General features: G+C 40.3%; 1 pseudogene; it reads right to left on the bottom strand.

Annotated features, from left to right (window-relative positions):
- Window positions 1-6,151: 6,151 nt before the first annotated feature.
- On the bottom strand, window positions 6,152-26,238 carry LOC143440240 (Y-box-binding protein 3 pseudogene; annotated as a pseudogene).
- Window positions 26,239-27,938: the final 1,700 nt, after the last annotated feature.

The following is a 27,938-nucleotide window of genomic DNA, read 5'->3' as shown; positions in this document are numbered from 1 at the left end:
ACAATAAAAGAACTTCTGGGGTAATCACCATCCCTAACCTCAAGCTGTACTACAGAGCAGTAGTGATAAAAACTGCATGGTATTGGTACAGAGACAGGCAGGAAGATCAATGGAATAGCATTAAAGACCCAGAAATGAACCCACACACCCACAGCCACTTGATATTTGACAAAGGAGCTAAAACTTTCCAATGGATAAAGAACAAATGGTGCATTTCAACAAATGGTGCTGTTTCAACTGGAGAATAACATGTAGAAGAATGCAAATTGATCCATTCTTATCTCCTTGTACAAAGCTCAAGTCCAAGTGGATAAAGGACCTTCACATAAAACCAGATACACTGAAACTAATAGAAGAGAAGGTGGGGAAGAACCTTGAATACTTGGGCACAGAGGAAAAGTTCCTGAACAGAACACCAATGGCTTATGCTCTAAGATCAAGAATTGACAAATGCGACCTCATAAAACTGCAAAGTTCCTTTAAGGCAACTTTCAATAGTACAAAATGGCAACCAACAGATTGGAAAAGGATCTTTACTAATCCCACATCCGATAGAGGGCTAATATCCAATATATATAAAGAACTCAAGAAATTAGACTCCAGACAACGAAATAAGCCTATTTTTTAAAAATGGGGTTAAACAAAGCTAAACAAAGAATTCTCAACTGAGGAAACTTGAATGGCCGAGAAGCACTTTAAGAAATGTTCAGCATCCTTAGTCATCAGGAAAATGCAAATCAAAACAAGCTTGAGATTTTACCTCACACCAGTCAGAATGGCTAAGATCAAAAACTCAGGTGATAGCAGATGCTGGTGAGGATATGGAAAAAGAGGAACACTCTTCCATTGTTGGTGGGATTGCAAACTGGTACAACCACTCTGGAAATCAGTCTGGTAGTTCCTCAGAAAATTGGACATAGCATGACCTGAGAACCCAGCTATACCACTCCTGGGTATATACCCAGAAGATACTCCAATATATAACAAGGACATATGCTCCACTATGTTTATTGCAGCCTTATTTATAATAGCCAGAAGCTGGAAAGAACCCAGATGTCCTTCAACAGAGGAATGGATACAAAAATGTGGTGCATTTACACAATGGATTATTACTCAGGTATTAAAAACAATGAATTCAAGAAATTCTTAGGTAAATGGATGGAACTAGAAAATATCATCCTGAGTGAGGTAACCCAATCACAAAAGAACACACATGGTATTCACTCACTGATAAGTGGATTTTAGCCCAGACGCTCACAATACCCAAGATTCAACTCACAGACCACATGAAGCTCATGAAGAAGGAAGACCAAGTTTGGGTGCTTCAGTCTTTTTTAGAACGAGTAACAAAATATTCAAGGGAGCAACTAGGGAGACAAAGTGTGGGACAGAAACTGAAGGAGGGGCAGTATGGAGACCAGTCCACCTGGGTATCCATCCTGTGTGCAGTCACCGTAGACACTGATGTGGATGTCAGGAAGTGAAGACACTACGGTGTGTGCACCGTAGACACTGATGTGGATGTCAGGAAGTGCATGCTGACAAGAGCCTGATATAGCTGTCTCCTTAGAGGTCTGCCAGAGTCTGACATATTCAGAGGCAGATGTTCACAGCTGATCAAAGGGTTCCCAATGGAGAAGTTAGAGAGAAGGAGCTGAAGGAGCTGAAAGGGTTTGCAGTCCCATGAGGAGAGCAACAATATCAACCAACCAGAGCTCCCAGGGTCTAAACCACCAGCCTGGGTGCACATAGGCAGGGGCCCATGGGTCCAGCTGTAAATGTAGGGGAGGATGGCCTTGTTAGACATAGGTGACAGAAGAGATCCTTGGTCCCATGAAAGCTGGACGCTGAATTGGGGGAATTTGAAGGTGGGGAGGTGGGAGAGGTGGGGGTAGGAGGGGGCACATCCTCATAGAAGCCGGAGTGGTGATGGAATGGGGGTTCCTGGGCTGGGCAGAGATGGGGTAAGGGGATAAAATCTGAAATGTAAATAAAATATCCAATTGAAAAAAAAGAACATGTAATGAAGCAGTATTCATGAAAGAAAACCATACACTTCGTGGGGAAATATTCCAACATCATGTTAGTGTAATTAGCAGCTGGTTTACACATCTGCCATGCAATCGTTTTCTTGCTTACTTTCTTACATAGAGAAACTTTGTTTAACCATCTTATTCTAGTTTGTTTCATGTATATACAATTACATTGTCTAAGTGCATTCATTTTCCCTAAACTAGATAGCCATTGTTTCCTACTTATTTTTATTTCATTTGTTAGAAATTATACAGAAGCCAGTAATATTGGCACACACCTCTAATTCCAGCACTTGAAAAATAGATGCAGCTTGACTTCTTTGTAAGCTGAAGTCCAGCCTGGACAATATAATGATTTGCAGGCTAGCCAGAGTTACATAATGATATTCTATTTCAAAAAAAAAAAAAAAGAAAAAACAAACAAAAAAGAAAGAAACTCTCTATCAATAATGATTACTAGTGAGGATGAAAGACATTCATGCCTGTTCCTAATAGAAATAGAAAAAATTTACAATTGTTAAAATAATTTTTGTGATATTTCATCTTAGTTGATTTTTTTTAAAAAAATAGGAAAATGTATGCAAATTTTCTCGAATTTTTTTCTACTTTAGGTGAACTGAACATGTTAACCTCATATAGTTAAATAGAAATTTTCCTTCTTTTTCTATTATTAATAGTATATTTATTATATATTGTACAAAAATATATTTTATTTGTTTTGAAGCAATGGTAAATCTATATAAAATTTTCTGGACCTGCTGACTGTATTTCCAGTAGATTTTTATCCGTGAAATCAGTTTCTCTGATGGCCATCTCTTCAAACACAAGCTTACTCTTCTTATGTAATGAGAAAAATTTACATTTTTATCAAATTAATATTATTTGAGTTTGCTTTTAAGTTTTTTGGTTTTTTTTTTTAAATAAAACTTTAAAATAAGGCAGTCACTGTGATACATAACAATCACACCAGTGGGAAGCCCAAATGTGAAGCCAGTCTGGGCTGTAGAATACAAACCAATCTCAAAATTAAAAAAAAAAAAAAAAAAAAAAAAACCTATATTAAATAATACCTTATTGTGGTTTCATTGTATTTTGAAATCATGTATGTTAATGAGTTTATAAAGAAATAGAGAACTTTTGGTATCATTTCTACTTGGAGAATACACTTCCCACTTAATGAAGATAAGTCCTTCCAGCCAATGCTGCTAGTTTAAAGTTTAAAGATCAAGATACGCTTTGGTGTGTTTTTTCTAATACTTGAATGAATGATTGCATTTTCCTGAAATATTATCCTACAAGGTAAAGACATATCTTATGTTTACCATCGATCTTAAACACATACCACACCACCTAATATACAACAATGAGTCAGAGGCAGAATAACTATTTTAAAAACCCTACCTACTCCAATCAGTAAAGAAATCAATGGAAAGTCTGTAAGTGTCGTTATAGGTTCCCATCTCCACCTTCAAATCACAAAGTCACCCCAGAATGGAAAGAGGAACAGAGAAATAAGGCATTTAAAGAAGTAACTTGCCAGAACCTAGAAATGTCACATGAACTTTTTTTAACCTAAAAATGGGTCACAGAGTACCAGTAAGAGACTTAGAAAGGTATTTAGTTGTGTTCTCAAAAAAAAAAAAAAAAAAAAAAAAAAAAGATATTGATGGTCCATAGTGACATTGTCATTGCAATCAGCATCTTTAGTCTAACAATGACTCAAGACTTGGCTTTTAAAATATGATCTGAGAGACTTTGTAATTCCAGATGACCTTAGTCAGATATTTTTGTATCAAGTTTGATGTTTTAAAAAACCCAATGATTTTAAAGAATAAAATTATTATTTAAGATTTATCATTCAGGGCACACCTAGGTACCCTGAGCAGCCTGCTGAACCCAGGACCTCCACTGTCCATCCAGCTCTCTACCTGAGTTTTCCACCCCAACCCCCTTCTTGCTAGCTTTCCCAGGGACACACCCAACTGCTAGGAGACTTACACCACCCCTGAGTTCTATTGTCCAGCGCAAAGACACTCACCAGAGACTTGCCAAACCAGGATCATCAAGGTGAGCCCCCCCCCTCCCAATACTTGCTACAACTGAAACATCCGGGGACAACCAGAAGTCTAAAGGCCAGCATAAGAACATAATCAACACTGTGAATAGGACAAAACTACAACCAACAGATTGGAAAAAGATCTTTACCAATTCTACATCCAATAGAGTGCTAATAACCAATATGTACAAAGAACTCAAGAAATTAGACTCCAGAAAATTAAATAAACCTATTTTAAAATGGGGTACAGATCTAAACAAAGAATTCTCAACTGAGGAATCTCAAATGTCTGAGAAACACTTAAAGAAATGTTCAAAAGACATCCTTAGTCATCAGGGAAATGCAAATCAAAACAACCCTGAGATTCCACCTCATGCCAGTCAGAACGGCTAAGATCAACATCTCAGGTGAAAGCAGATGCTGTCGAGGATGTGGAGAAAGAGGAACACTCCTCCACTATTGGTGGGATTGCAAGCTGGTAAAACCATTCTAGAAATCAGTTTTGTGGTTCCTCAGAAAATTGGACATAGTATTACCTGAGAACCCAGCTATAAGACTCCTTGACATATACCCAAAGGGTGCTCCAACATATAACAAGAACACATGCCCCACTATGTTCATAGCAGCCTTATTTATAATAGCCAGAAGCTGGAAAGAACCCAGAATTCCTTCAACAGAGGAATGGATACAGAAAATGTGGTACATTTACACAATGGAGTACTACTCCGCTATTAAAAACAATGACTTCATGAAATTCTTATGCAAATGGATGCAACTAGAAAATATCATCCTGAGTGAGGTAACCCAGTCATAAAAGAGCACACATGGTATGCACTCACTGCTAAGTAGATGTTAGCCCAAATATTGGAATATCCAAGATACAATTCACAGACCACATGAAGCTCAAGAAGGAAGACCACGGTGTGAATGCTCCAATCCTTCTTAGAAGGGTGAACAAAATACTCACGGGAGCAAATATGAAGACAAAGTGTGGAACAGAGACTTAAGGAAAGGCCATCCAGATGGCCTACCTAGGGATCCATCCCATGTGCAGTCACCAAATGCAGACACTATTGTGGATGCCAAGAAGTGCATGCTGACAGGAGCCTGATATACTTGTCTCCTGAGAGGCTCTGCCAGAGCCTGACAAATACAGAGGCAGAGGCTCACAACCCACCATTGGACTGAGCATGAGGTCCCCAAGGCAAGAGTTAGAGAAAGGACTGAAGGAGCTGAAGGGGTTTGCAATCCCATAGGAAAAACAACAATATCAACCAACCAGACACCCCAGAGCTCCCAGGGACTAAACCACTAACCAAAGAGTACACATGGAGGGACCCATGGCTCCAGTCGCATATGTAGCACAGGATGGCCTTGTTGGGCATCAATGGGAGGAGAGGCCCTTGGTCCTGTGAAGGCTCGATGCACCAGTGTAGGGGGATGCCAGGGCAGGGAGGTGAGAGTAGGTGGGTGGGAGAACACCTTCATAGAAGCAGGGGGAAGGGGCATAGGATAGGACGTTTCCAGAGGGAAAACCAGGAAAGGGAATAACAACCAGGAATGGAGATAACATTTGAAATGTAAATTAAAAAAATACCCAATAAAAAAAAAAGGAAAGAAAAGTTAAAAAAAAAAAGAAAAAGAATGTAATCGACAAAAGCCAGAGCAATATGACACCTTCAGAGCAACAGCTATCCTACTACAGCAAGTCCTGGATATCTTAACACAACTGAAGCATAAGAAAGTGACCTTAATCTTATAAAGATGACATATATAGGCTGCTGACAGAAAGTGTGGTCCAGATTAAAGATGGATCTTCTCACCTCAAAAAGATCTGAATTAACAGTCTATCTTCCCACTTCAAATGATTTCATTAAAAAATATACCCCTCATAGTTGTGCTCAGTTTGGGATACACATAATTCTCTATGTAGTCAAGATGACAATCAAGAATAGCCATCAGAGGTGTATTCTTTCATAGGAGATCTTATGCAGGACACTAACTTTGTTAAGGTGCCTAAACTACTGTAATAATTTCACCCAAAATACACTGGAAATTTCTCTCATGCATCAACAGGCTGATATAGGTGAAAGGGTCTATGCCTACCAGGAACAGCTTGAGAATCAACATCTAGCATCTAAAAGGAGAAGAATCACAGAGACTCATATACACCTGAAGTTGAAGCAGCCAGCACCACTTTCTCTAACTTTTCATTGCCCACATTCAGACTCATGGGTATACCTTAACTGTAAGGAATGCTGGCTATCATTTAGAAGTTTGTTCAAAAATTATTTAAAAAAAAAATAAGAAAGAAGTGTTAGGCCAGATCAAAGACTTTCCTTTATGTTGTAATATATATAGAGATAGATAGATAAATAGATAGATAGATATAGATAGATAGATATGTATGTATATGTGTATATATACGTATATATACACACATACATATACATATGTATATGTATATATACATATGTATATACATATATATACATATATATGTGAGTGTGTGTGTGTATGTTGGAATACATATGTTGGAATATGTATATGTTGGAGTATATGTGTGTGTTTGGTAAATATTTTTGTGTTTCTAATTACCCTAAAAATGCAAGAATATGTGTGTGTATCAGACTCTTTGTTCTGTAGAATGTATTGCATATGATACATTATCAATATTCAAACATCAAACACATTCCATTCACTCTCACTTGTACTTCCAAAAGTATAATTTGTATGTTTGTGTGTATGTACACCTGTATACATGTGCATATAGAAGCCAGAGGTAGTCGTCTGGTATCTTTCTCAAAGTCTCTCCACTTTATTTTTGTCTTTTGAAACAATGGTTCTCATTGACAACAGAACTCAGCCATTGTCTATACTACAGTAAGCTGTATTGGCTCTCCAGGGACTTCAGAGCATCCTCCTGTTTCTACCTCCTCAGTAGTAGTAGTCTACCTCCTCACTACTGCACTTGCCTTTTTCCATAGGTGTTGGGGATCTTGGCTCACATACTTATGCTTACACAGAAAGTACTTTTCTGAACTGAGCTATGTCCCCACAGCCCATATAGAATGCTCTCATTTTGTGACAGAGAAAGGGAAGACTCAAAGAAGACAATTCTGGGAGGGTTATTTTTTGCCTGTCTTTTCCTCCCTCCCTCCCTCCATCCCTTCCTCCCTCCCTCTTTCCCTCCTTTCTCTCTCTCTCTCTCTCTCTCTCTCTCTCTCTCTCTCTCTCTCTCTCTCTCTCTTCCTCTCTCTCTCTCTTATCACAGCTGCTCTCTTTGAGGAGTACAGCAGAGCAGACCACAGTGCAGCCCCCACACTTGTGTCCTTTTAATTGCCTTTGAAAGTCATTCCTCTTATCATTTGCCAATTTACTTCAGTGTTTGAGGAAGACATTTTAGCATCAGGGATTTAGTATGAATGGTCCACCTTTGTAAAGAATTCATTATTTCATGGTTATACATTTTGATTTCTTTCACTTGATATAGGAAGGACAAAACTAGGGTTTTTTTTTTTTTAAATAAAACTATGAAAATTTATCACAATATTTAAAAAGATACTGAAAACAAGGTTTTGGGGGTGGGATGGGTATCTTGTACTGCTAACCCCAAAGCATTACCTTGTAAAGTAGAAGCTGCTTGCTGAGGTAAGAATACAGCCAGATTGCAGTCTGCATATATATTAAGATAATGAATGAAAATAAATTCAAATTTTTAATAAGTCCACTATTACTCTGTTCTGACTTCTAATATTCAGCCATAGTGTCTTTGGTTAAAAGAAAAAGATGAGTCAGTTCTGGTGGCTTCTTTGCTATTTAGTAGAAACTGCATGAATTCCAGGAACCTAATTTCTCTAGGATACACATTTTTTATTATGTCCTAGTAGAGCATAGTGAGATGGAGGTAAGATGAAATATTCAACTTAAATCTTTATAATCACTATATAGACCATATTTTACACAAACACTAATGATCTTAGGGTCAGAGTGCCAAAAATCCAACCCAGAATGTTTTCTTATTTCTGACATTACCTCATGCTCTTGGCCGTGGCTGCTGACCTCCAGGGCATTGTGCCAGAGATACCTTTTGTGTTTTTATTCCGTTTCTCATTTCCTGTTAGCATTTTTTTTGCCCATGTTTCATGCAAAATTCTACTCTTTACCAAATACATTTTAGTTAACCATAATTTTTATTTTTACATAGGCAGAACCCTGTTATTTATACACCGATTAATAATAAATTTAAAAATAGTCCACATTAAAATGGTTAAACGATGTTAGGTTTAATAGATGTCAGAAGGATGGCAGAGACTCTAAAATGTATTGGAAGGAAAAAGAAAATCTGTTATGACATCTTAATTATGAAAAAGTTAGGTTTTAGGCAAAAGCTTGCTTTTGTGAAAAATGAATGTTATAACAAAGGAGACAAAGCAATTTTACAATATAATCTACAGAAAGATCTGAATGTAGACCTGGTGGTTTATTGTAACATAATGAGACATTCGAAAAAAAAGCCAGCTGAGTTCCCCATGCTCCTGGGGCCATTCAGCTCACTGCTCTGTTAGGAGTTACTCAAACTTTCCACAGAACAACACCGTCTACCTGATTAGTCCATTTCCTTGGTATCCTGCCCATTCTGCTATTTAAGTTTCTGCTCTATTTCAAGAAAGGCACTCGTTAGAGATGGCCACATCTGTTATCACTTGAGAAGTCAATATATTTTAAAAAACTAGACTAGCACCCTGGTATTTTACTAAGTAGGAGACTCAACCCCCTTTCTTTTAAATGCTAATAAACTATGAAATAATCTGTAATTTCCCTCTCTGCTACCAATCATGAAATTCTGTGAATCTAAAGTAAGAAATGCTCAGTGTAGGTAGGCATTTTTGTGAAAGATACATTATAAACACAAACAGGAAAAAATGCCATCTGTTAAAAAATAAAGTTAATTGAATGCTAACAAGAAATAAGAAATGTAAAACAGGTATGTGTGAGGAAGAAATTTCGCAAGGCGGCGGGGAGAGGGAGTCCATCGGCCGGATCCCATGGCGGTCTGGCATCAAGGTCCCGGGCGGGCTTCCCATGCTGCCAGCGGAGGGTCCCACATTGGTACAGCCGCCATGGGCTGGCAGTGGGTGGCTCAAGTTTCCAAAGGCTGGGAACTTGGTGGTGGCAGATCAGGCAGATCAGGCGACATGTGGAGTCCAGTTTTCCAAAGCTTTTATTGTTCATGGCATGGTAAATGGATGTAGGTGGTTTGCGCTTTCCCCCACCCCCAAAGGCCAGGGGAGCCTAATTTTATAGGGAGGGGAAAAGGGGGAAGGAATAAGTTAATTAGCTATGCCCCTGGCCTTTAGATAACTCATTAATATTTAAATCTCTGGAGGTGGAGACCTCTACCTGTGCTTGAAGGTTGCAGGTTAAATGGAGTTACCTCGTCCAAGGCCCAACATCCCACTCTTTTTTCTTTCATAAAAAGAGGGGCGACTCTGCATCATCTGTAGTCTGTAAGGTGTAGGTTAATGAGAGATGTGGACTGTGTGGAGTAGTCTGGAATCTGGGAGCATGGGGAGATAATTGCCATCCCTGACAGGCAATATCTTGTTGGGTCCCCCCCCCCCCTAAACCCAGCGCTCTATCAAGGGGGCCTAGGAACAGAGCTGAACATCCTATTGTCCCTTAAAGGGTTTCCGGGGTTCAAAGCTCGTTCAACCAGGCTATTTTTAAACCATCTCTTCATGGCCCAACATCTCACTCTTTTTTAGTGAAAATTTTGGATGAGGTGGTCAAAAGAAAACACTATGTAGGCCAGAGGGTGTAGCATAACTAAGTCAAGGGTAATGGGAATTGAAGGTAGGGTTTGGAAGGCAGGGGATCATTGAAACAATTAAATACAGATTGTACAGTTTGAGGGTAATGACATCTGATTAATCTAAATAGACATTATGTTTTCCTCACTAACATGTAACTTTAGCTATGTGACTTTGGCAAAAGAGTTCATTTGTAGCTGGAAGGTCTGGATCTGTCTTCTGTAGTGAGCGTCTCTGGGTTCTGGCATGCATCTCTGGAGTCGGGTGTGGGTCTCTGGATCTCAGCATGCTCTGGGGTCTTCAGTCAGAAGAGATGGCTGGAAGAAGGCAGCTTGGCAGGTTTCAGGAGGTGGCGATGTCTCTGGATCTCAGCATGTCTCTGGAGTCTGCAGTCAGATGAGGTGGCTGGGAGAAAGCAGCTTGGCATCTCAGGCAGGTTCCAGAGGATGGTGTGGACTCTGTTGGATCTGTGGGTATACCTGTAGGATAATGACAGTAGGGAAGCAGCATCTCCAGCAGGGAGATTATCTGTAAAGGCTGGATATTGAGCATTAAATTGCTTGGGAACAAACACATCATGGTCTGTCATTAAGATCCTGGAAAAGCAAAGGTGTTTGAGGAAAGTATAGTCCTGGAAGGTATCTTTGAGTCTGTTTTTAGATGGCTGAGGGAGAAAAACAATGTTAATTTTGTATCTGGGATTGGCAGCCAACAGTTTGCCTATAAAAGAAATTAATTGTTAATTAAGACTCAAAAAATGGTGATCAGCACATTGACTTAAACTGTGGAAGGAAATTAGATGGCTTTTAAACCATGAAGAAATTATAAAGGTTGAAAAAATAATGTTGGACATATATCACGAGTATTAGAGAGAAAAGGCAGCATTAAAATTAAAAAAAAATAACAAAATTTTTGGTTGAAAAGCACAAGCATTGTTGCTCTAGGTGTTTCTGTTAGGAAGAAAAGGAAAGGTTTAAAATTTTTGGTTGAAAAACAGGAATGTTTGTTGCAGGTCCTCCTGTTGGGGAGAAGGAGCAGTAATGGCTGGTTTAGAAGCAGTGGGGAGGGGCCTTGCTCTGCCATGTGGCGTCTGGGTGCTCTGGCAGAGAGGTTCTGTATTCTCCCTTTTCTTTTTCTTAGCTGGTAAAATTTAAATGTAGAGAAGAGGAAAGGCCAACTTTGAAGAAAAGTTTAAGGCAAGCAAGAAGCATTGAGGAGGGCTAAGAGTCAGAGTGAGAGTCTGTGTCTATGGGAAAGACACATGGAAGCTGGATTGGAGTCAGCAGCTCCTGGGGTAAGCTAGCAGGCGGCCTGGCATTTTTAGCCACTTGAGGAAGAAACTGTGAGGAAGGCTGGCTAAGGAACACAGGGCTGGGTAAATGGTCTCAGTCGGTCACAAATGACAGAGAAAAAGGGGAAAAGCCTATGTTAGCAAGCAGCACAAAAGACTGAAGTTGGTGTTCCTGACAGCTTAAAACGAATCTCTCACCTAAGGAAAGAGTCTTAGAAGGAAGGTCACAGCAGGCACTGTGACTTGAAAGACAGCTGTTGTCTGTGAAGGAGCCCTCTCTGTGGAGCTGGGGGATGGGCAAAGTGGAGGCTAGGGAGTAGCTGCCATCTTGCCCTTGAGCTGAAGAGCATGTGGAGAGGGAGAGACTGAGAGAAAGAGGAAGAGGAGTTAAAGTAGAGAAGCTGACCAGGAACACATGGAGAAAGAGTGGGACCTAGTCTTTTGAACTAGGCAGGAGCTAGTGGTAGCTAAAAATCAGAAGAAGCTAACAAGGAACACGTGGAGAAAGAGACGAGGGAGACAGAAAGAAGCCTGCCTAGTCTTGTGAACTAGGCTGGGGATTACTCACTGTCCTGGAGTTTCTTGGAGAGGTTTTTTGTGGGCAACAACTGGGGGCGGGGGGGGGGGGGAGGACACTCTTGGAGCTGGCTCTTTCCGTGTGCTCTACCACCTGTAGGGAACGATATGGGCTTGTGCGTGGGTGACCAGGTCCCCTGCGGAACCTCAGGAGGTAGGTTGGATTCCGACGGACCTGGAGTTGTGTTCCCTCGGGGACTCCATTTTTCATCTCTCCAATCTCACCAGCATTATGGGGAGGTCCATGGCACCTGCCACATTGGCACCGATCAGCAGCATAGCGGCTCCCTTCTACTGGAACTCCATCTGGGCCAGTCACATTTGTTGCTTTAGGACCCCCTTTTCCTGCAACCACATCAAACTCTACAGTTTCTCAATCCCCCACACTACGCAGATATTTGCGTGGGTTATTCTTCTTGGTGGCAGTCTGGTGTACAAACACATCTTCTTTGGTGTCATTTCGGTTTATAAATCCATATCTGTTTCTGACATTGAACCATTTGACAGTGCCAAGGACTTTGGTGGCAAGAACTTTCTTTTCTGCACCCTTGCCGCCTGTGGAAGCTGATGAGGCCGCGGCGGGCCGGGGCTGCGTCTCCGCCGGGGCTCCCCGTGAGCAGCCTAGCGGGCGCCAGGACTGGGGCACACCGCTTGCCGCAGGGCTCTTAGGCGCTGGGTCTGGGGTGCCACAGATGTCGCCGTGTTGGCCACGGCCTGCGGGAGAGTGGTGCTGCTGGTGGTGGCCCCACCCGCCTTGCTCTTGTAGCTGCAGGGGACACATTCTCACTGCGTCTCCCGGCCCCAAGGATGGTATTTCATCCTTCCAATGTCTTGCCTCTCCACATTTGAGGCAGATTTTTTTTTCTGTTTTTATTGCTGCCACAAATGCCTGAGCTATGGATGCGACCTGGTGCGATGCAGTTCCTATTTCTCAGGTTGCTACAATCCACCTACCGTGATGCTCTTCCCAGAGATCCTGGCAAGCTAGCCTAGACTCAGAAGTCATGCCTTCCCAAACAATGGTTTTAAGAAGAAGGTCTCTAGCTGTGGGGCTGGAGATTTTTCTTTCTAAGCTCATTTTAGTTCTGAGGATAAAATCAGATAGGGATTCTCCAGGCTTCTGATGAAGGGAGAGCAGGGAGTGGGCGGGGTCTTGTGACCCTGAAGGTGGAGTAAGCCTATTCCAGGCTTGAATGGCACAGAGGTGGACCTGGTCATAGTAGCCTGCTGCCTGACTTGCCTGTTGTGCCCCAGTAGAGAAATCTTCCTGGCCAAAGAGTTCTTTAAAACCCCATGGAGTGTCATCACCCCTTCCCTGGTTTTGCCTGACTTGTTGAAGACACTCATCACGATAATAGGCTTCCCACTCTAGGAACATTGGGTCAGGAAGGGCAGAACGGCAAATATCTCTCCAATCTTGGGGGGTGTTTAAGTTGACAATATGGCTCTGCAGGAGGGATTTTGTCCACGGTGCGTGAATGCCATCTTCCTTCACTGCCTGCCGGAGTTCTTTTAGGTCGGAGGCTTGGATTGGGTACTAGTTAAGTGGTTTAGCTCGAGTAGGGTGGATATTAACTAGGAATGTTCTAGCAGTTTGGGTTTTATCTAAGGATTTTGAAGGTCTGCTACTTTTGTGGCTAAGAGAAGGGGGAGGGGATTTATCTCTCTTTGGTTGGGAAGTAAGTGGGGAGGCAGGGGAAAGCTCCTTTGGTATTTTAATGGAGCCTTGACTTTGGATGGGAAAGGGAGGGACAGGAGGAGCACATGGTTTCATTTCCTCCAAGGCATAAGGGGGGAGGGGTGGGTACATGAATTTTATCTCTCTTATTAGTTGGGTAAGGGCCTCAAGGTCTGAACCAAGGTGATTTTTGGGACCTTGATCTTTGGGTTCATTTGACTGAGGGGCCCCAGGAGCTGTGTTGTTCTCAGTCTGTCCTATTTTCGATGGTCCTATACATTGCTGAATTGCAGCTAAGATCGGCAAAAACTCACAAGGGGGTTTTTTATCTCTGTTTTTGATAAGGGAAGCTACTTTGCTCCATGAGTCTGGACTGTAAATATTATCCTCTGCCATGTATGGTGCTATCTGAAGAACTTCCTCCCAAAACAAGGAGGCTTGCTTTTTGCCTATTCTTATTCCGTGGATCTTTAGTAGGGAATATATTTGCCTGGCCTAAGGTGAACATTTACGTGAGGTGGAATTTCCCATGATAGAAAAAGAGGAGAAACGCCTTGTCCAATGGGAATGTTCCCTTGGCCTATTGGCTTTTGGGGGATTCCACAGTGGTCCAAGAGCTCCAAGCCTTCTTGCAGATTTAAGAACTGGCAGCCGCCCTTATGGCTTTTAAATGGCTGCTGCATTACTAGTTTTCTTTTCGTTTTAGAGAGTCTAAATAGAGTCTTTACCAACTGTGAGGAGCCGCATTTGCCATTAAAAAATGGCGCAGGCTTCTGCTTCCTGGTTCTTCACGGAAGCTTTACTTGAGAATGCGCCTGCGCATGGCTCGAAAACCGAGTATGACAATTGGATGAAAGATTTGAGCCAATGAGGGATCTGCACGTCTCACAAAGCTCTATTTAAGCAGCGGGCTTTCTGAGCTCGGCGTCCTTCCCTCCACCTCACCATCTTGAAGAGCTGTTCAATAAATGCTGTCAGAAGAATCCTGAGTGTGGCATGCTCCTTATCGGCGAGGCTGTGCGCTACAACCAACGCCCATTGTGGGCTGTTGGGATTTAAGCAGAGGCCAGGGAAGCCTTGAACTAACACCAGAGAGTGGCTCTGGCCAGGAGGTAGCAAAAGCTCCTTTGGCTTACTTAAATCCTCGAGATGGCTTCCGACTGAAACACAGGGGGAAAAAACAGATTGCTTGTTTCAAGAGTTCGGGGCTTACCCTTCCCTCGGTGTGGCTTCCAAGGCCCCACGTTGGGCACCAGATGTGGGGAAGAAATTTCAAGGGGGGGGGGAGAGGGAGTCTGCGGCCAGATCCAACAGTGGTCTGGCATCAGGGTCCCGGGCTTCCCATGCCGCCAGTGGAGGGTCCCACATTGGTACAGCCGCCATGGGCTGGCAGTGGGTGGCTCAAGTTTCCAAAGGCTGGGAACCTGGTGGTGGCAGATCAGGCAGATCAGGCGACATGTGGGGTCTGGTTTTCCAAAGCTTTTATTGTTCATGGCATGGTAAATGGATGTAGGTGGTACACGCTTCTCCCCCCCCCCCCAAAGGCCAGGGGAGCCTAATTTTATAGGGAGGGGGAAAAGGGGAGGGAATAAGTTAATTAGCTATGCCCCTGGCCTTTAGATAACTCATTAATATTTAAATCTCTGGAGGTAGAGACCTCTACCTGTGCTTGAAGGCTGCAGGTTAAATGGAGTTACCTCGTCCAAGGCCCAACAGGTATGGTCTGTTCTAATAACTACATCTCAAACACCAGAAATAGAATCCTGAAAAAAAAAATGGCCCAAATGTTTTTTTATTCAACTTTCTAGAACATATGCTCCCTATAGGTGAGAATTTATATCTCCCCCCACCTTTTCATTGTGTCTTGAGTGTTGAAACACATAGCAAAATCTAGCTTTTAACATTAGAATTATAAAATGGTTCTTAGGAATCTGAGAACACATCAAAACAATCATCCATCATGATCAAGCAGGCTTTATCCCAGGAATGCAAGGATGGTTCAATATATGGAAATTGATCAATGTAATCCACTATATAAACAAACAAATGAAGACACTATTGTGGATGTCAAAAAGTGCTTGCTGACAGGAGCCTGATGTAGCTCTCTCCTGAGAGGCTCTGCCAGAGCCTGACATATACAGAGGTGGATGCTCTTAGGTGACCATTGAACTGATCATGGGGTCCACAATGGAGGAGTTAAAGAGAAGACTGAAGGAGCTGAAGGGGTTTGAGGCCCCATGGGGAGAGCAACAATACCAACCAACCAGCGCTCCCAGGGTCTAAACATCCAGCATGGGTATACACAAGGAGGGACCCATGGCTCCAACTGTATATGTAGTGAAGGATGACCTTGTTGGGCATCAATGGGAGAAGAGATCCTTGTTCCCATGAAGGCTGGATGCCCTAGTGTGGAGGAATTTGAAGGCAGGGAGGCAGAGTTGGTAGATGGGTAGGGGCACATCCTCATAGACTCAGGAAGAGCTGGAATGGCATAAGGGGTTTCTGGGGGTAGGGGAGGAAAAGGGAGAACATCTGAAATGTAAATAAATAAGATATCCAATTAAAAAATGATAAAAGTTATCCCATATAGACAGCACCACTGATGAAAGATGCAAAGACAACCCTACAAATATAACACAGTCCTTTAAATAAGATCTACAAGATTCTAATGAAAATAACAATCGAGGAAATCATGGGCCAGGAATCACAGTCTTCTCCTTTGCCAATAAGAGAACATGGTGTGTTTGCGAGGATCTTTTTCCAAAATTAGACATATTTTCATTGAAGTCTTCTTATATTTCAACATTGTAGGGAATAGTTTTAATCCCTAAAATGCATTTTATTATTTTATGAAAAAGAAAATGATGTCTTTATGATCACTTAAAAACTATCTTTTGTTCCCTATGATTGATGATTGGATATAACTCTGTAAAACAATGAGGTAGTCAAGCCAAACCTATTAAGACAAACTCAAGGTAATAGATTTTTGTAAAATAAAACTTGTATAATTTCTATTTTAAATACATACATACATACATACATAAAATGGTTGTTAAAGATTCCCCACTCCTTATGTTATTCATACCTCCTCCCACTTACACAAATGCTAATTTATAAATTAGTGTAGTGGCATTTTATAGGTGTATTTAATGCCTGAAATAATTAACCTTATGATTAGATCATCACCATTGGTCTGACATCATCACAGGGATCTGTAAAAATGTAGTTTTCTCTGATAATTGTAAAAAGATACCACAAAAACAATTACTGACTACCTAATAGAAAGCAACATCTACATTGTAAATATGGCCCTTGGAGCAGAAAGCAGTGGACAAGAGCTAAAAGCAGTTCTCAGTATACAACCAGTAAGGCATCAGGGACTTAGTCCTACAACTACAGAAAGTGGAATTTGCCAACACATAACCAAGCTTGGGTAAGAAATGGAGCCTCCTCCGATAGTAGAGTCAGTGAATACATTCCATCTAGCTATGACCCAGAGCACAGAATTAAGTACAAACTCCTGTGAGTTTACAAATGTGCATTCTTTTATGATGCAATATTAGCAATACTGTGTGATAAAGCAATAAAATACCATTTTACATCATATATATAATAAAGAGTTGTAGAATGAGTGGATACATGAATGATAGTTTACTATGATGCATACTAAAGTTAAAATATTTTTATAAGGAGAACAGATCATGAAACCATGTGGAAAAATAGATTAGTGACTGAAACTAAATTCACACTTTAGGGCGGTGTCAGCACCTGAGGAGACTGCTCGTTCTCCAGGTTTTCTTTATCTTTTCAGCTGAATGTGTTTCACCACTACTAACTCTACCATGTACTACCTTTGCCAGACTTTCAGGGCATTATATGCAGCTGTATCCGCACAAACTGATGGTTACCACACACAAAATTCTTGTGGTTTTACACCTAAGCTTTAATAACAACACATATTTTTACTCTTCAATGATATTAATTTGACATTAGTATGTTTTAAAATAGAAACAAAATATTGATGCAATGTAGCATGGTGTGTAGTTTCTACAACCTTGATTTAAGCTTTGGGGGACAGTGCTACCAGACACCACCCTGGTTTCCTTCGATCCTCGGATGAAAAGACACACACACACACACACACACAGAGAGAGAGAGAGAGAGAGAGAGAGAGAGAGAGAGAGAGAGAGAGCGCTCATTTTTAATCTGCCTTATGGACCAGAGCCTGGGCTCTTCCTCCCATGGCTAGCGTGCCTTTTCCTTTCCTCCTTGCTCAACACTCTAAATCTGTCCGTAGCTTAGTTGCCCAGTCACCCTCTCCTTGCTCAACACCATACATCTGCCCTCAGCTTCATTGAGTTTCTAATCTCCTGCCTGGGGAAGCAGCCAATGGCCACACCACCCAAGATCTCACATGGCTGTTGATTCTTCCTCTGAAGTGTGGCAAATTCCTTTTCTCCTCTTGTGTTTTCTAGCTTGCCTGCGGCAACCTGGAAGTCCTGCCTCTTCCACCCAGTCATTAGCAGCTAGCATCTTTATTGATCAATCAAGAACCAACTGGAGAACAGGACCTTCAGTGTTCACACGCAGACTCCTGATCAAAGCATCAGAACCACACCCTACAGTGCAATGCAAAAGGAAATGTATGTATTAAGATATTTATATAGTAGTCTCTCAAAATTCATATAGATTGATTCCAATATTCCTATGGATATTAAAATTCATGGACAATATAAAATAATGTAATATTTGCATATAGCCTATGCAATACTTCCAAATACTTTAAATTTTTCAATAGTATATGTAATACTCTATTCATTATTATGCTACATAAACACTTATACTATAATGTGCAGGGAATAAAAATTTCATTCTTCATGTTTAACCTTGATGAAATTTTTAAATACTTTCAACTTATAGTTCATTAAATATATAAATTAATAACCTATAAATATGTAAGTCTGACTGTATATCTCCATTTACATTTTAGTTCAAGAAAGTAAGTTTAGGGCATATTGGTCTACAAGATTACCTCAAATCTATTCTGAATATATGTATACCTATAGTATACACACAAATTTTAGTTGAAGAGACACAGTTTATTTCATTTAGAGTAGCTATACTATTAAGTGTATGGTTGACTCACAATACTAGAATTTTTTTCTTACATTTATTTAAATATATAGAATTCAAAAGACTTAAATATCTAAACAATATGTGCTCTCAGGAATCCCTTCTATAAAACTTCAGAAAAGCTTGACTGTAAGTGCCCAGAAATGGTCTTCCTGTCACATAGGAAGTAAGGTTGGAGGTTTCTGAGTGCACATAAAAGACTGATGTGTACTGTGTGATAATGCTTAGACTTAAGAGTTGAACAGGAAGATAGCTTTGGCATTTCTTTTTGTTACTGAGACAAGATCTTTCTATGTAGCCTAGCCTGACCTGGGAATGTACAATCATCCTCTCCCGGTTTCCTGAGACTTGGGATTATAGAAATGTGTCACTATGCCTGGCTGATTTTTGATCATAAGAGTATTTCTTCCTACGTCATTTCTTTTCCAGAACAGGTTGAGTGACAGGACTTTCATAAAGCAAAGCAACTAATAGTGCTTCATAGCTGTGACATCTATGAACTACAAGGAGTAGCATGGCAAGACATCCCTAAAGGTGTAATAGAGATATCTTGGAAGGAACAACAGATATTGGTTTTATTGCTTTAGTTGAATTTATGGCCTCAGCAGGAGGTAAATCACGCCTGGCACTACTGGTAAGATAGCCAACTTTTCTAGGCTAGTGAAGTAATAGATCTTAGAAGAGAACCCACTACCTCTTCTTTACTAAACCAGCATAATTCCTAATTGCGTTCTAATACTCATCCTTATATCCACAGCTGCTCTCACACATCATGAAAGAAACGTCTCTTTGCAACAGCTGGAGACTATTAAAGGAGACTACAATTGGTCAAAACGTAGAGACCTCATGATAATGAGGTTCCTAGCGTCAGTGGATACACTACAACACAATTGCTACAGTTAAGGCTCATGGAACATCATGGAAAGGGGATGGGGAATGCAGAAAAATTGTAAGATACAGAGGACCAGGAAACCTGCTGTAAGACTGTGTCTCCTAGAAATTACAGATAAGTTTCATCTATAATATCCCAACAATATGGCTGCCTAGTGAAAACCTGAACCAGAAAACACCAATAATGTGAAGGGGAAAATCCTATGGAATACCACCCTTAAACCATGAACTACAGGTAGCTAAGGAAAGTGGAGATGAACCCCCAATTGGGATTTTCCAATACCAGATGGTTAATCCTGAAATCATGTATATGTATATATAAACAAAAATGAATTCAATAGGCTATATGTGTATATATATGTGTGTGTATTTATTAATAAAATGTTTATGTGTATACTTAACAGTAACAAAGAAAAAGAGGCTATAAACTTTTGAAGGAGGAAAAAGGCTCATGAGAAGGATTGAAGGGAGGAAAGGGAAGGGGAATTATGTAATTAAATTAAATTTAAATAAAAATATTAAACAATATAAATGTGAGTATAGAATTTAAATAAAACAGTCAACAAATTGGAAAAAAAAGTGTCATGATAGAATTATTAATCAAAGTTTTCTTAAAAAGGGCATAAAAAGATACTGAACAAAAACTAGGGAAGGATACATTGACCAGGAGTAAAGTTTAAATTTTAACGTTTAAATGTTTTTTGGTTGTTTTACTTCTTTGACAGTCTCTGAGATATATAGTATGTATAGCATGATTCCCCTGCCCCCATTCTCTGTTAATCTCCATTCTACCCTACCTGTCCCTCCTCAATATTCATGACCTTCTGTTTTTTGTCTTATGTCCCATTTTGTTTAACTAGAGCCATAAATGAGCATTGGATTAGAACTTATCCACTGGAGGCTGGTGGGTCACCGGTGGGTACCTCTTCTCAATAATCTCATCTCCCCCATCTTCTTATCCCCTACCAGCTCGAACCTTTCCAATTCCATTTCCGTTTTCATATTACGTATGTCCTTTTACCCTCAGTTCCCTAAGGCATCCCTCAGCCAGTGACCCCTTTCTAGTTTCTAGGCTCCTACAGGCACCCCATATTGAACACAAAAAATTAGAGATACAAAGGTTCTACACATGAAAATATTGAGCAGTTTTTTGTTTGTTTTTGTTTTGTGCCTGATTTACCAAGAATTTTTTACCTGATTTTTTCTTGTTTTTGTAAAATTTTTTTTGTATAATGTTTTTGTATATTGTTTTTTTAATTTACCTGATTTTTTCTTGTTTCATCCACTCACCTGACATTTTCTCCTTTCTACATAGGAGAGTAAGATTTTTATTTATTTACATACTGCATTTTCATTGCCCGTTGATACAATGGATAGATGTCTAGACTGCCTCCATTTCCCATGTACCATTAACACAGTGGCAATGAACATGGGCAAGGGAATCTCTATAGTAAGTCATGGAGTCCTTTGGTATGGGCTCAGGAATAGAATCTCTGGGTCATATGGTATTTCTATTTCTAGCTTTGTGAGGAATCTCCACCCTGTTTTCCATAGTGACTACAGCAGCTTGAGTTCCCACAACCCCTGAATAAGTGTTCTTCTTTTCCTACATGCTCTACAGTATTTTATGCTGTTTGATTTTTTGGTGGTAGCCATTCTGATTTAGGGAATTTCAAAATAGTTTTAATTTGATACCTAATGATATCAAGCACTTTATAAAGTGCTAACCAATCAGGCATTCAGACTTCCTCTATTGAGACATCTCTATAGTCTATTTTTTTTTTTTACTGGGTTTATTGTCTTGATGTCCCCTCCCACATTCTTTAAGTGTTCTAATACTCTCTGTTTGATGCTTTTCTCTCATTTTGTAGGCAGCACCTTCCTTTGATTGACAGCTTCTTTTGCTATTTTGTTTCTTTTGATTTTCAGAAGCTTTTTAGTTTCATGAGGTTTATTGAAATGTCCTCTGTTCATTTCTCCAGTTGCCAGACCCCTAGTTTGAAAGTCTCACTTAAGGCCACTATATTATACCGTGTACCCCACCTTCTTCTTCTAGCAACTGCAGAGTTTCAGGTTTTATATTTTTTTTAATCTATTTTTAGTTGACATTTGCAAGGTGAGATATAATATATAGTTTAATTTCTCTACATGTAGACAGCCAGTTTTCTCAATACCTTTTGTTAATGATGCAGTTTTCTCCTAATGTGCATTTCTGATGGCTATAAGCTCAGGTTGCTTTAGCTGTATGAACTGAAATCTGTCTCTTTTCTTCTTTTCTGTTGATCTATGTGTCTGTTTTTGTGCAAGTACCATAATTTTTTCATTACTATAGCTGTGCAGTATAATGAGATCAGATTCAGAAATGTCTATAATATTATTCTTTTTTTTTTTTCAGAATCTCTTAGCTGCCTTGGATCTTTGTGTTTCCAAGTGAAACTGAAACTTGCCTTTTCTACTTCTGTGAAGAATGGCACGGGGATTTTAATTTGGATTGTGTTGGATCTGTAAGTTGGTTTTGGTATGATTATTTTCACAATATTAATTTTACCCATCTGGGAGCATATGTATTTCCATCTTCTAGTCTTCTGTAATTTCTTTCTTCAGAGATTTGAAGCTTTCATTGTGAATCTCCTTTATCTCTTGTGTTAGACATAAATTTTAGGCTACTGTGTCTATTAGGTTACGTTTCCCCTGTCTTTTTCTCAGTGTGTATATAGAAAGACTACTGAATCCTATGTTAATTTTTTGTCTCATCACTTCACTGAAAGTGACACTGATGGGCATCAACACAGACCACGTTGGCATGGACCTCGGATATCAACACATTCTCAGGAGGTATCACAGACCACAAACATCAACTTGGTATCCATGTGCCATGGACATTGAGATATAGACCCTGGCAGCAGAGCAGATCACAGACACAGTCATGGCCTCTTGTGACAGTATAGACCATGTAGGTCTTTTGAGGAGGATCAATTTAGAAAATGAACCATTTTCCATCATGGACATCCTGTCAGTGCTCAGAACCAGGGCAATTATGGGAACGGACAGTGAGTTTTAGGGCAGGGCCTGCCCAAGCTCCAGGCTGCTGCATACCACCCTGTCAAGTGGTCTATTCAAGATGGCAGTGCCCACAGTCACCCGCAGGACAGCAGACAATTACATAACAATTCCATAACAATTAATTATCTCAATTAATTATCTCTGAGGAGTTTGAGAGACCCACAGAGGCTCCAAGGTGAGATGCAGTGGGCAGAAGATGTGTGTGCTTACCTTGAAGCATCTCCAAAAAAACTAAAAAATAACAATAATACTCATAATAAAAATAAAATAAAAAAGCAGGTCTCATCTGAATATCCTTTTAAAAAGTGGTCTCGTGAAAGTAGGAAAAAAAATGGCCAAGTAAGGTTGTGAGTGTGCGTGCACACAGCAGAAGTTAGTGAAACTAGAGACCCAGCAGATAGGAGCATGGGGATGGTATGGGGGCATTGACACTGTCTGAGAGGCAAGAGAGGTTTGGTGGAGATAGGCAGAACTGAAGGTGATGGATTAGAGGCTATGACAGACATGAGAGTGTTACTGCTGTGGATGGGGAAGACGTTGAGATCCAAGGGAAAACCTATATTCAATAAAAAGATATACTTTGAATGACATGTGTATTAAATGGAAAAACACAATCTTTTGCTATATTTCATTATGAATGTTAGGGTTTGAGAATTTGGGAATAATCCATTATGAAAACCAAGTTCAAGCCAGCAAAAGTATCTTTATTCGAAAAGCTGATATATCAGAGAGACAGTTAGATTTAGGATCCAAACCTTGTCAGCAGGCAGGCAGGACAGAACAAACATTTAAAACAAACAAAACACCAAACAAAAACCAACCAACCAACCAAACCTTGGATGAGGAGGGGCAAGGGGCGTTCAATCAAGTTCATGCATACGTTGGGTACTTCACACCTGGTATTTCATCTGGTTTTCTTTATAACACGTGTCCTAGTTGGTTTCCTTGAGGGTCCTGTTAGAAAGGTCCTCTGCTGGGAACTAACCAATAAAGCACAGGGTGGGATATTATGGCCTAGATTCATCCAGAACACGGAAGGCCCAATGCCATTTATAGAGATTCAACTGTTTCTTAGAATGCAGCTATATACAAGATGGATTCCCTGTAGCGAAGGAAGTCCCCAACAATGCTATTAGTTTCATATACTATATTTCACATTATTAACTTTGAAATTTAGTATTCATTAATGTGATGTCTTTTTTTTAAAGAATTATTTCATTGATCACAGTTCATACTCTTCAACTAAAGCTTAATGTAGAATAAAACAGTACACATGTATATGTTGCATGTAATTTTAAAATCACACACTCTACTGCCTTAGCCTGGGAGCTGGGCTGCCAGCCCCTCCTGACTCCCTTTGTTCCTCCCCTTAGCTCCAAGGCACCAGCACTGACCAGGTTTCTCTCTCCCCTCCAACCTTGCTTTCAGAGTCGACCACTCCACCAGCCCACTCCCAAAACCCTTGCCCGAGGAGGGGTCCAGTTACCAGCCCCACCCGAGATCTTTGAATCCCCTGATAAAAAACACACACTCAGCTTTATTATTTTAAAACTTGCCTGCTGGCACAATTGCTGGGTGCAAATATCTCTTGCCTGGAAATGCATCTCCATAACAATTAATTATCTCTATCTCTCCTTCAGCCTGAAGGCTTGTCCCAATTAGCCCTTGCCAGACATCTCTGACAAACCACCTGCAGGAGAGCTTTAAGTCCTGGCTGCCCCAAGATCTTACATGATTGTTGTGTGCTCCTCATTTCAAAGCATGGCAGGAAAACCCCACCCCTTCTCCCTGTGTCCTTTTCCTGGAAGTTCCACCTGTCCCTTCCACCCAGCAATTGGCTCCTGGCCTATTTTATTAACAAGTCAAGAAACAATTAGGGAACCGGACCATAGTATCAGCACCTCTTCTTACATGTATATGTTGAATAAACGTGTGTGTGTGTGTGTGTGTGTGTGTGTGTGTGTGTGTGTGTGTTTGGGTTTAAAGTTTAAAGTCTTTATGAGAACATGTGAATTGCAAATATTTACAGGAATGCTCTAAAGGGGTGTTAATTTCTTTGAAGTGTGCTTAATTGCATCAGAGATCAAACTATTCTTTTATTTTTTCCATGACATTTGTGTTTTATAAATCCTTTATAGTCAATAAGTTATATATTATCTCTGAAATAGAAGGACCCCCATAGACTCATATATTTGAATACTTGATCCCCAGGTGGTGGTATTGTTTGGGAAGGATTAAGGGGTATGGGCTTGTTAAAGAGGTGTGTCACTAGGGGAAAGCTTTGAGTTTTCATGGGACTGGCTCCATTCCCAGTGTGTCTTCTCTCCGGCTCCTACTTGCAGCTCCCAGCTGTTCCTGCTGCCGTACCTTTGCTCAGACATTATGAACTCTCACCCTTTAAAGCTCTGAGTCCAATTAAATGCTTTCTTTTATAAGCTGTCTTGGTCATGGTGCTTTGTCACCATAATAGAAAAATAACTAAGACAAAATTAGTTACCAGGAAGTGGGGTTATTGATGTAGCAGATCTGACCATGTAGTATGTATGGTCCTTTGAAGAAATGTGGGAGAGTTTGGGACTTTGTACAAGGAAAACATTTGAACTGGTAAGTGTGGCTTAGTGGGACATCCTAGTCAGGCCATGGAAGATAGTAGGGGCTGACAGCCTGTGGAGGTCCAGATCAGGAGGTTTTACAGGGAAACAATATTCAAATTGGGTTGGAAACTAGTGCTGTGATAACCTGGCAAAGAATGTGCTTTTTGGCTCTTATCCTAAGGATTTGTTTGAGGTTAAATTGAAAGTAACAGACTTCTTCTTCTTTTTCTTCTTCTTCTTCTTCTTCTTCTTCTTCTTCTTCTTCTTCTTCTTCTTCTTCTTCTTCTTCTTCTTCTTCTTCTTCTTCTTCTTTGTAAAGGTATAGCAAGATCCACCATTGAACAGTGAGGAACTGAAGTTGAATTTGAGAGGTGATATTATTCAAGGGCCTTTTACTGGGCTTCTCTGAACCAAGATGGCTCGAAGTTCAAAGCAGAAACAGTGAAGCTGTTGATGGTGAGACAATTAAGCAAGAAGCAATAAAGTGCTTATTCCACAGTGTGTTGGTGTCTCAGCACATCCTCAGTTGTGCCACCTGGCTCCTATGTTGGTTTGATGTCAAAAGATTTCATTGGCTCAACTAATGTGAAGAAGAAGCCCTTACTTCTAATCCTAATATCCTTGGATGCATTTGTTGACGTCGAGTCGAGTACTGTCCCTCAAAGCACGTTTCCTAATCAGGAAGATCTTTGAAACAATAATGTTGTAGGGATACAGGTTAACATACAGAATAATTCTCATCACTCTCACCAGATGTGCTCAGGGGGCAGGAAGTCTCACTATGCTGTGGTTCCTCAGCTTTTGAAATAGTAATGCATATTCTGTGTCATTGCATGTTCGAAGTATATAATTTGCTTTTTTTTACAGGAGGTTACAATGAAGAGATTGTTTCAAAGATCTTTCTGGTTAGGAAACGTGCTCTGAGGGACAGTACTCGAGGTCAATAAATGCATCCAAAAATATTAGGATTAGAAGTAAGGGCTCCTTCTTCACATTAGTTGAGCCGATGAAATCTTTTGACATCAAACCCACATAGGAGCCAGTTGGCACAGCTGAGGATGTGCTGAGTCGTGGACACACTGTGGAATTCTTCACCACAGATGTAAGCATGGTACTGCTTCTTACCTAATTGCCCCACCGTCAATTCTTCCTATATTTGCTTAAGCACATTCAGGTTCTCTGCTATGTTCAATGGCTTTCTATCCACTTGATATACAGATGATGCAAAAATAGGTTGGAGTTGTTGGGAGCCGACTTTAATCAGAAAGCAGCTAGAAAGCAGCTATCAACTTTGCAGCCATCTGGAGCCATATACCCTGATGAGAGACTTGTTTTTCAATAGCCTACAACAGCTGAAGCACACTCTGATAAATATTTTGTTTATCCCACATAGCTTCTTTTGCTGTTTAGTGACCCCAGCTGCATGGTGCATGTGGTAAAATGTCTTCACCTGTGTTCTCCTGCTTGTGCTTATAAATACCCAGGATTTCCTTGTAAGGGTGTGGTGTAGTATTAGTAGGTGTAGTGGTGTGTGTGTGGTGGTCAGTAGGAGGTGTGAATATAGTCTGTGGGAGACAGTAAAGGAGACTTGACTACAGATCCTCTTGGCTTGTCTCTATTCTTCGAGTCCCTTCCTCTTTTTCCTCGCACTCTCTCTCTTGCTAAACCCTGACCTGCGGAACAGAGTGGGCGTAACATGGAGTGAATTACAGTAATATCCAAGTTGGCAACGGAATGAGAATAAATAAATGTGTATGATAGCAAACTTTCAATATCTCCTTATGGATGTCTTTTCCTAGGTTTTTAAGATTTATCATTAAATATATTTACTAATACTAAATGGCTCTCTATTTTTTGTAAATCGCAAATGTAATGGATTATTTTACTGAATGTAAAAGCTGCTCTGCCTTCCAGCACCCCTCTGTTTCATACTATCTGTGAATTTAATTAAGACTGTTTACTTCCCTTTGTTAACCGATGTTACATAAGATCACACTTTACAGCAGTTCCTGCAGAATCCTTGTCATTTCCCTCTCCAAACAAATAATTCCATTTCTTAAATAAAAGTTGTCCTTCAGTTTTTGACTCATGAAGCTTCAAGTATATTTGCATCAGAGAATTTAGGGGGTTATAAGAAGACACAGAAGCACGACATGAAATAGAAATTAGCAGGAAAAAATAAGTGAAGTAGAAAAAGAAAAAAAGCCAAAGATAAAACTAAATGAAGTAGGAACATTAGTTTCGGGCACACTAAAAGGACACAAAACATAGAAGACAACAGAGATCAATAAAGTGGGGAGGGGGGCTTAGAGATGGTTCAACATGTGAGGACATTTGCTCTTCTTCTAGAGGTCCTGGGTTCAATCCCCAGTACCCACATGGCAGCTAACAACCATTTGCAACTCCAGTTTCTTAAGTCCTTTTCTGGCCTCTATGCAAAATACACAATGTCTTCTGGACTCCGCAGACAATGCACACACATGGTACACAGACATACATACAGGTAAAACACTCATGCAAATAAATTACTTTAAAAGTATGTAAGCAGTAGTTAAAGAACAGAGGACAGATTTGCCTGGCACTTCAAATGGGAATATATATCATACACACATACACACACATATCCACACTTTACAAATAGACTTACTAGTTCCTTCCTGCTGATCGAAAATTAATTTCCAAATGTGTGCAGTGATGTAATATGGGTTTGTGTTTTTAAAGGAAGGTGCTCTGTTAAAAGCAGCAAGCAGAACTGAGCTAGAAGAAAAGATGGACCATGGGTTGTTACGACAGTGAAGTTTTCTTGTTAC

The sequence above is a fragment of the Arvicanthis niloticus genome, chromosome 29 (genome assembly GCF_011762505.2).
Source record: "Arvicanthis niloticus isolate mArvNil1 chromosome 29, mArvNil1.pat.X, whole genome shotgun sequence".
NCBI classification, from domain to species: Eukaryota; Metazoa; Chordata; class Mammalia; order Rodentia; family Muridae; genus Arvicanthis; species Arvicanthis niloticus.
This window is presented reverse-complemented; position numbering and strand designations above follow the sequence as displayed.